The sequence below is a fragment of the Somniosus microcephalus genome, chromosome 19 (assembly GCF_052327205.1).
Source record: "Somniosus microcephalus isolate GS21.2 chromosome 19, FLI_Smic_1.0, whole genome shotgun sequence".
NCBI lineage: Eukaryota > Metazoa > Chordata > Chondrichthyes > Squaliformes > Somniosidae > Somniosus > Somniosus microcephalus.
The window spans coordinates 75,313,841-75,324,871 of NC_141005.1; positions in this window are offsets into that span (position 1 = coordinate 75,313,841).

Consider the following 11,031-nt stretch of genomic DNA (forward strand, 5'->3'; position numbering starts at 1 on the left):
TTGAAAGGGCAGCCCCTTATTCTAAGATTATGACCCCTAGTTCTAATCTCACCCATCAGTGGAAACATCCTCCTTGCATCCACCCGATCAAGCCCCCTCACAATCTTATATGTTTCGATAAGATCGCCTCTCATTCTTCTGAACTCCAATGAGTAGAGTCCCAACCTACTCAACCTTTCCTCATACGTCAACCCCCTCATCTCCGGAATCAACCGAGTGAACCTTCTCTGAACCGCCTCGAGAGCAAGTATATCTTTTCTTAAATATGGAAACCAAAACTGCACGCAGTATTCCAGGTGTGGCCTCACCAATACCCTATATATTGGTTGTGATTACCCAGTTTATTATGATTATTTTAATTTGTGTAATAAGATGAACCCTTGGAGGGTGTATCAAAGGCTTAAGCACGCTGTGCCGCGAAAAGCTGCTACGCCAAGCAGGGTTTTGACTATCTTTAAATGGTAAATATGTGAGAAATGGTATGGAGATTAGCCCAAGGCAATGGGTGTAAACGATGTATGAAAGTGGACCTTCAGTCTAATCATCCCGCCCACTTGAGGGGCAACTGAAGGATTATAAGAACATAAGAGCATAAGAATTGGGAACAGGAGTCGGCCACACGGCCCCTCGAGCCTGCTCCGCCATACAGCCCCTCGAGCCTGCTCCGCCATACAGCCCCTCGAGCCTGCTCCGCCATACAGCCCCTCGAGCCTGCTCCGCCATACAGCCCCTCGAGCCTGCTCCGCCATACAGCCCCTCGAGCCTGCTCCGCCATACAGCCCCTCGAGCCTGCTCCGCCATTCAATAAGATCATGGCTGATCACACAGCCCCTCGAGCCTGCTCCGCCATTCAATAAGATCATGGCTGATCTTCGACCTCAACTCCACTTTGCCGCCTGATCCCCATATCCCTTGATTCCCCAAGAGTCCAAAAATCTATCGATCTGAGCCTTGAATATACTCAACGACTCAGCATCCACAGCCCAAAGATTCACAACACTTAGAAATTCCTCCTCATCTCAGTCTTAAATGCCCTACACCTTATCCTGAGACTATGCCCCCTAGTTCTAGACACTCCAGCCAGAGGAAACAACCTCTCAGTATCTACCCTGTCAATCCCCATCAGAATCTTGTATGTTTCAATGAGATCACCTCTCATTCTTCTAAACTCCAGAGAGTATCGGCCCATTCTACACAATCTCTCCTCATAGGACAACCCTCTTATCCCAGGGATCAATCTAATGAACTTTCGTTGCACCATCTCTAAGACAATTATATCCTTCCTCAGATAAGGAGACCAAAACTGTGCACAGTACTCCAGGTGTGGTCTTACCAAGGCCCTGTACAATTGGCGTAAGACTTCCTTACTCTTGTACTCCAAACCCCTTGCAATAATTATGGACCTTTAAACATCAGTTTTAAGGAAACCCTAGATTTCTCAAAAAAACAGGATTTGGTTGGTTGACAGTATTAACAACAAAGGATCGGACACAGAATTGTTAACCTAACTGCTTAGAATGCTAAATGAGACGATGTACTTTTGCGGAGATAAGGTCGAGATTGAAGAAGACAGCTGCCCCGCTAAACCTTGAGAGACTGTGCAAACATTAGAAATCTGCTTTTGCACCAGAGAGAGGAGGGGGAGGATGGAAAATGACTGGAAGATTGGTTTGCCAGCAGCCAGGGTGTAAAGAAGGGCTCTTTAACCCTCTAAAGGAAGAAGAGAAAAGGTTCAGTCGGCGGGGAAGATTCCACTGTCCAAGAAGAAAGATGTCAGGAGCGTCCCCTCAGACAAGGGCATGATTAACCCTTCGATTTGGGCATTATACAGACTCCCCTTTTACGGTTGTATGATTGCTAACTGTTTATTGAATAACTGGTAGAAGTAATAAAGCATTGTTGATTTTATCAATACATTGACTTAGGTTTGTGACTGATCTTTCCTTTGGATTTGAACCTAAATTCTATAGACATTCGAGTGAAATCCTACAAAGTGGGTAAAATCCTACAATATTATTGAACAGGATGTTTGATGTCACTGTAATGTATATTTGATAAATAGAAGGGGGCAGTGTGGGGCCCATGGGGTAAGAGCTCCCCTGGTCCCTATAGCCCAGAGAGTACTGTCGCTGATATTAGTGGACAGGCACTCATATCACACTCCTCTGTCCCCTATTTTAGTGGACACTTTAACTGATTCAAAGAAAATGGGTTAATGAGTTAAAATCGCAGGGACGTATTAAATGTTTTTCTGTTAATATCACTAACCATCATTTCTAGACTTAAGTGTAAAACTTGTTCTCTTAGAACTCGTTGCTGAGTTCAATAGATACAACAAAGAGAGAAAATTAACACACACACATTCGGGATGTCACAACACACGGTGAGTGCAGTAACCCTTCCCCCAGCATCCTCAACTTTGTCACACTTAATATTAAACAGGGTTCGACCTTCGCACCCTACAGAACAAAGGCTAACACCACGTGTCTACTTGCTGGTTTAGGTAGCATTACCATAAACCAGTAAATACACAGCATCTGTTCCCAGAGAGAAGCCGACCTCCACAACGCAGGGAATCCCAGAAATGGTGTGGAGATAATCCAGCAACATCCAACCCCTCCCATCTCCTCATAAAACCTACAGTAAAAATATCATCCTGTGTATGTTCAGATTTTCAATGATGTAGCACTCTGTTCTGATTTGGTAACGGTTAGTATTTGGGTATTTGCAAGAGGTTAGACTGGCCTTCCCATATCGTAAAGCCTGTATTTTGGGCTGTTTCGTGAGCTGTCAGCTGTTTTGGGGCTGTGTATGACGTCCTTTGTGACTGTGACAAAGGTAAACTATCCCTCCTCACCTTTCTCGACCTGTCTGTAGCCTTTGACACGGTTGACCACTCCGTCCTTCTCCAACACCTCTCCACCGTTGTCCAGCTGGGTGGGACTGCAATCGCCTGGTTCCATTCTTATCTATCTAATCGTACCCAGAGAATCACCTGCAATGGCTTCTCTTCCCACTCCCGCATAGTTACCTCTGGAGTCCTCCAAGCATCTATCCTTGGCCCCCTCCTATTTCTCATCTACATGCTGCCCCTTGGCGACATCATCCGAAAACACAGCATCAGTTTCCACATGTAGGCTGACAACATCCAGCTCTACCTCACCACCACTTCTCTCGACCCCTCCACTGTCTCTAAATTGTCAGACTGCTTGTCTGACATCCAGTACTGGATGAGCAGAAATTTTCTCTAATTAAATATTGGGAGGACCGAAGCCATTGTTTTCGGTCCCTGCCACAAACTCCGTTCCCTAGCCACTGACTCCATCCCTCTCCCTAACACCTGTCTGAGGCTGAACCACACTGTTCGCAACCTTGGTGTCATATTTGACCCTGAAATGAGCTTCCGACCACATATCCGCAGGATAACTAAGACTGCCTATTTCCACCGCCGTAACATTGCCCGTCTCCGACCTTGCCTCAGCTCATCTGCTGCTGAAATCCTCAGCCATGCCTTTGTTACCTCTAGACTTGACTATTCCAACGCACTCCAGGCTGGCCTCCCACATTCTACCCTACGTAAACTTGAGGTCATCCAAAACTCGGCTGCCCGTGTCCTAACTCGTATCAAGTCCCGTTCACCCATCACCCCTGTGCTCACTGACCTACATTGGCTCCCGGTTAAGCAACGCCTCGATTTCAAAGTTCTCATCCTTTTTATCAAATCCCTCCATGGCCTCCATCCCATCATATCTCTGTAATCACCCCACAACCTCCCCCCCCCCCCCGAGATATCTGTGCTCCTCTAATTCTGTCCTCTTGAGGATCCCTGATTGTAATCGCTCAACCATTGGTGGCTGTGCCTTCTGTTGCCTGGGCCCTAAGCTCTGGAATTCCCTGCCTAAACCTCTCCGCCTCTCTACCTCTCTTTCCTCCTTTAAGACGCTCCTTAAAATCTACCTCTTTGACCAAGCTGCCCTAATTTCTCCTTATGCAGCTCGGTGTCAAATTTTTTGTCTTAAAATACTCCTGTGAAGTGCCTTGGGATGTTTTACTATGTTAAAGGCGCTATATAAATACAAGTTGTTGCTGTGTATGCTTGTTTGATGCTGGTCGGCTTTTGCTGGTTTTCTAGTTTGTCTGTACACAGGATTATTAAACCTACTGATAAAGGACCCGCTCTATTGGATAGCTTGCTGCCACTCTGCTGTCCAGGGTCACACACAGGAACAGGAGTCGGCCATTCAGCCCTTCAAGCCTGTTCCGTCATTCAATTAGATCATGACTGATCGGTACCTCAACGCCATTTGCCACATGAAGGTTTGCCACCTGGACAAGGTGTTGGAAGACTGGCAGTGCTCCAAGCCAAACCCTAGCAAGCAGAGCCCTTCCAGGAAAGGAAATTCAACGTGGAAATAATACACAAGTCTGCTTCTAAATGGACTTGCAATAGATTATCACTCTCCCACAGGGAGGAGTTGGTCTAGTTTCTACTTGTAGTGACATGGTAAATGTGTTTGTGAAGGTTTCCTCTGTTCGATATTTCTAGTGACATTGAACACATTTATAATGACTCGACAAATAACAAGCAAAAGGAATCTTCCTGAACATGTCAATGATGCCAGACAAATAGTGAGAAGGACACTTTCAGACTTCAAGAGCCAGAAATGGAAATTGTATATCCAACTGTTCCAGATTTCAGGTCTGAACTAGATATTCTCTCCAGTTAAGCATTGACAGTCACTGTAAGTGGACTCTGTAATGATCAATAACATGTCATTCTATAGTGGACACTAGGTGGAGCCATAGAGCTGTGTAGAGCTGTATATAGCTGTATGTATAAGACTACACTACCCAGCTGTATGTATATTAAGACGACATTACCCATGAGGCACTAGGCTACCCACAAGGCAGCAGTCAAGATGGAAGCCTCTACAGATACTGTACCTAGTCCACATGTGCTCAATAAAAGTGTCTAGCAAAAGCTAGCTCTGTTCATAATAAGAATATCTATTTATTAATGAACATAAGATGGTACCAGGATGGTGAAGATCTGCTGAAAATTGTGAAAAGCGACATGGAGAATTTGAAGCCACCAGAGCGTTTGAAACTCACAGGAAACATCGACTACAATTGGCAGACTCTTAAACAACAATTCGAACTCTACATTGCAGCCATCGGATTCGGTACGAAGCCAGACGCAAGGAAGATAGCGTTGCTGCTTACGGTTGCAGGCCCACAGGCGATAGAGGTATTTAATACATTTGTATTTAATCCAGAGGAGAACAGAGAAAAATTAGAAGATGTGCTAAAAAAATTTGATACACATTGCTCTCCCAAAAAGAATGAGACCTATGAAAGATACATCTTCTATTCTCAGACACAGCAGCAAAATGAGACTTTTGATAGCTTTATAACTGATCTGAAACTGAAAGCACAGACATGTAATTTCTCTGAGCTCAAAGCATCCATGATTCATGATCAGATTGTGTTTGGTATTCATGATAAAAAAGTCAGGGAACGTCTGTTGAGAGAAACCGAACTAAATTTGGAAAATGCGGTGAAAATAAGCCAAGCCAGCGAGCTAGCTCGAAAGCACGCGAAGACTTTCAGTGAAATCAATAATGATGCGATTGTAATGAGTGATAATGCTGCTGTCGGTGCTGTGTCCTACAAGGGGAAGAAACGTGGGCAGAACAGAAATGAAAAGCAATCGGAGGATGAAATTTTTAATTGTAAACGCTGTGGTTACAAACACCAGTTAAGACAATGCCCAGCGTTTGAAAAAATGTGCACAAAATGTAATGGAAAGAATCACTTTGCCAAACAATGCTTTTCAAAAGTAAAAACTAAGAAAGGGCAATGAGTTCATGTAATTGAGGACACTGATTTAAGTGAGACATTTTTTGTAGGAATGGTGTCATGTGACAATATCAAAAAGGATACAGAAAATGTGCAGCCCTCAGAAATGGACAATGCTGAACATAAAGTTAATGCAGTAAAAGAGGACAAATGGATGATCCCACTGCAGGTAAATGGAGCATTAGTTACCTTGAAACTAGACACTGGGGCAAAAGCAAACTTAATCAGTATGAGTGACATTAACAATATGAAAGAAAAGCCCAAAATACAGAAAAAGTCAGTACTACTGAAGGACTATAATGGACAGAAAATAGATAGCTTAGGTGTATGCAGACTTAAAGTGACAGTCAAAGACAAAGTGCATCATCTCATGTTTTCTGTTGTGGCTGAAAGACTTGATTCACTATTAGGTGACAAAGCTTGTGAAGACTTAGAACTGGTCAAGAGAGTCTACCGTATAAACTGTGCCATAAGCAGACCAGATGACTCAGTGGATTCTGTAGTGAGTAATTTCCAGGATGTGTTCAAAGGATTTGGAGTTCTACCATTCACATACAAGATCCAGCTAAAGGAGGATGCTCAGCCAGTGGTACATGCTCCACGAAGAGTTCCAGCACCCCTGCGTGACCGGCTCAAGAATGAACTGGACAGCATGACCACACTGGGAGTCATCAGGAAAGTCGAAGAGCCAACAGACTGGGTTAACTCCATGGTATGTGTAAAGAAAAAGAACAATGATCTAAGAATATGCATGGATCCAAAGGACTTAAATGCAAACATAAAACGTGAACACTACCAGATTCCCAAGCGAGAAGAAATCACCAGTGAAATGTCAGGTGCCAAATACTTTACAAAGCTCGATGCCTCACAAGGATTTTGGCAACTAAAACTGGATGAAGAGAGCACCAAATACTGTACCTTCAACACACCATTTGGCAGGTATTGTTTCCTCAGAATGCCTTTCGGGATAATATCTGCATCTGAAATCTTTCATAGAGCGATGGAACACATAATTGAAGGTCTGGAAGGAGTTCGGGTCTATGTTGATGACATCATCATCTGGGGCTCCACACTGAAAGAACACAATGAGAGACTGACTAAAGTGCTACAGAGCATACGCCGGAATGGACTGAAGCTCAACAAAGCCAAGTGTCAGTTTGGCGTCCAGGAAGTCACTTTCCTAGGAGATAATCTATCTGGTAAAGGAATAGAGCCAGATATAGAAAAAGTAAACGCCATACTCAAAATGCCCTGACCCACTGACAAAAAAGGAGTGCTACGCATCATGGGGATGATAAACTTCATTGGAAAGTTCATTCCTAACTTGTCAGCCAAGACAGCCTGTCTGCGAGACCTGCTACATAAAACAAATGAGTTCGCATGGACAGAAAGACATGAACAAGAGTGGATAAACCTCAAAACAGTGCTGACAACCACACCTGTACTCACCTTCTTTGACCCAACAAAAAGAATCAAAGTGTCAACGGATGCATCAAAAGATGGCCTAGGTGCGGTCTTGCTACAAGCAGAGGGTGAAGATTGGAAGCCTGTTGCCTATGCCTCCAGGTCTATGACTGATACTGAGTGTCGATACGCCCAGATTGAAAAGGAATGTCTAGGCTTGGTAGTTGGACTAGAAAAGTTTCATGGCTACATATATGGACTTCCCACCTTCACAGTTGAGGCAGACCACAGCCCTCTGGTTGCCATCATTAAAAAAAACCTGAATGAGATGTCTCCAAGGATTCAACGACTCATGATGAAGCTGCAAAGATATGACTTTGAACTGATCTACACACCAGGCAAATACATAGTGTTAGCAGATGCACTATCCCGAGCACCCACAATGAGTCATGTGAGCTCTACTGAAGAAGACGTGGATGTTCATGTGAGTATGGTCACTGCTGCGCTGCCCGTGTCAGACACAAAATCAAAGCAAATAGCAGAAGAAACAATAAAAGATACAGTGTTACAAACAGTAATAGAGAACATTCATCATGGTTGGCCAAAAGGTTCCTGTCCAAAATATTTTCACATAAGGTCAGAATTGAGTGTCGCAAGTGGACTATTACTAAAACAGAACAGAATAGTCATTCCACAGGCTCTACGTCAAGACATGCTCAAAAGGATTCATGAGGGACACCTCGGAATTGAAAAATGCAAAAGGAGGGCAAGAGACACTGTTTATTGGCCTGGCATAAATAAGGACATTGAGAACATGATAGGCAAATGTGAGACATGTCAGAAACACCAAAACAAACAAGCAAAGGAACCAATGATAGTAGCTGACATACCAACAGTACCATGGCAAAAGGTTGGTATGGACCTTTTTCATTTAAATGGTAAAGACTATCTAATAGTGATTGACTACTATTCTAACTATCCTGAGATGGCGCTGCTCTCAAGCACCACAGCAAGCAGTGCCATATGCATGTGAAATCCATCTTCGCCAGACATGGAATTCCCAGGATTGCCGTTAGCGACAATGGTCCGTGCTTCAACTGTAAGGAGTGGCAACAGTTTGCAGCACATTATGACTTTCAGCACATCACATCCAGTCCTTTGTATGCTCAGTCAAATGGTAAGGCAGAGAAAGGTGTTCAAGTTCTCAAGCAGCTACTGAAGAAAGCAACAGAAAGCAAGTCTGATCCTTATCTCGCCCTGCTGAGCTACCGAGCCTCACCTTTAGACTGTGGTTCTTCACCTGCTGAACTACTAATGGGTCGAAAGTTGCGCACCACGCTACCCTGCTGTGCAAAAGAACAGCAAAGTGAGGAACTGAGACAGAGACTTCAACTGTTAAAGCTGAAACAGAAATCATACTATGACAAGTCATCCAAAACTCTAAAACCATTGACAAGGGATGATGTTGTCAGGATTGAGGATCCAGATGCATGGAACAGGAAAGCTACAGTTTTTGAGGAAGTAGGACCAAGGTCATACACTGTTAGAACTGAGGAAGGACAGATTCTTAGGGGGAACCGCCGTTCCCTCCTAAAAACACAAGAGACTATTCAAGAGCAGATTGATGACAATGCCGCAACTGCATCTTGTCATTCACCGCCAGAACAATCTCATGAAGACACATCAGACTTACCCGTGTTGAGAAGATCCACACGTGAAGTAAAAAAGCCTGATAGACTTAATCTTTGAGTACAATGTAAAGCTTTGAAAATGTGTTGACTGTTTTGAAAATGTTTATGTTTATAGAGCACTAACAAAAGTGTTACTGATATTATCTTTATTGTTTTCTTGAAAGTTGATTGATATTGATTTTGTTAAACCTCAAAGAAAGGGGGATGTAATGATCAATAACATGTCATTCTATAGTGGACACTAGGTGGAGCCGTAGAGCTGTGTAGAGCTGTATATAGCTGTATGTATAAGACTACACTACCCAGCTGTATGTATATTAAGACTACATTACCATGAGGCACTAGGCTACCCACAAGGCAGCAGTCAAGATGGAAGCCTCTACAGATACTGTACCTAGTCCACATGTGCTCAATAAAAGTGTCTAGCAAAAGCTAGCTGTGTTCATAATAAGAATGTCTAGTTATTAATGAACATAAGAGATTCTGCATGCGTTACAATCTGGATAGTACCTTTTATGCCCAATGTCAAGTCAAAATATAGCTTGCTGTAGGGATTGAGGCAATAAGACCCCTGTTGCATGTACTGGATACTGTGATCTCGCATGTGCCTCCATATGTGTTTCTCCTATCTTTCAGAAGACAGACTGCTAAGTACATTAGTGACTGGAGGCTGATTGTAAATCAATAAACTGGTTTATTTCACATGTAATACATGAATGAACAGAATACAAGTTTCAGTAGATTTCAATCTATCGCTTCTCAGAACATGGAGCAAAACTAAACACTGGCTTAATTCACTTTACAGACTAGCAATCTCTGATACTAGCTGGCACTAACCTTTCCTAATATAGGCTGCATGGGCGGATGGGTGAGGTGGGATGGGATAGGAGAGTGAAGTGGGGTCTGGTGGGATGGGGTTGGGGTGAGCTGTTGTCTAGTGGGATGGGGTTGAGTTGGAGTTTGGTGGGATGGGGTTGGGGTGGAGTGAGATGGCATGTGGGAGGGATCTGGGGTTGGGATGGGGAGAGGGTGTGATGGTGTGGGGTATGATAGGGAGTGTGATGGGGAGGGGGTGTGAACTCAGAGGAGAGAGAGCATGATGAGTTGAGCTGGAGGTTGAAATCACCGAGGATGAGGTGTCGCTCGGTGCAGAGGCTGAGGGAGGAAATCAGTGAAGATATCTCAGCGAGAAAATTTTTATGGCATTGGGTGGGTGGTAGAGAATGAGGATTTTAAATGAGAGGCGGGAGGGTGGAACAAGGTGAGATGCTCAAAGGAGGAGAAGGTGTGATTTGCTGATAAAAGCTACACCGCCACCGTCTGAGCAGATCCAGTGTTACAAGATGTGGCCAGGCAGAGAGGCTTTATTTAGGGGGAAGGTGCCATTTATGGAGCACGTTAAAGGAGGAGAGAGGTAGAGAGGCGGAGAGGTTTAGGGAGGGAATTCCAGAGCTTAGGACCCAGGCAGCTGAAGGCACGGCCGCTAATGGGGGGGGCGAAGGAAGTGGAGGATGAACAAGAGGGCAGAGTTCTCGGAACAGAGTTCACGGAGGGTTGTAGGGCTGGAGGAGGTTACAGAGACGGAGAGGGGTGAGGCCATGGAGGGATTTGAAAACAAGAATGAGAATTTTAAAATCGAGGCATTGCTTAACTGGGAGTCAATGTCAGTCAGTGAGCACAGGGGTGATGGGCGAACGGGACTTGGTGTGAGTTAGGACACGGGCAGCCGAGCTTTGGATGAGTTTAGTTTATGGAGGGTGGAAGTTGGGAGTCCGACCAGGAGAGTGTTGGAATAGTCGAGTCTGGAGGTAACCGTGTTTCCTACATTACAACAGTGACTCCACTTCAAAAGTACTCCATTGGCTGCAAAGCGCTTCCAGACGTCCGGTGGTCGTGAAAGGCGCTATAGAAATGCAAGTCTTTCTTTCTTTAAATCTCGCTGTAATGTTGTTACATCAACCCTGTGCATCAGTCATTGAATGAAAAAGAACACCTGAATGCAGTGGGCAGGGAAAGTCCTTTCATCCAGTTGGGGTGGACGGGAGGTCTGTGCTAACCAATGAGCAGCGCTTGTGTT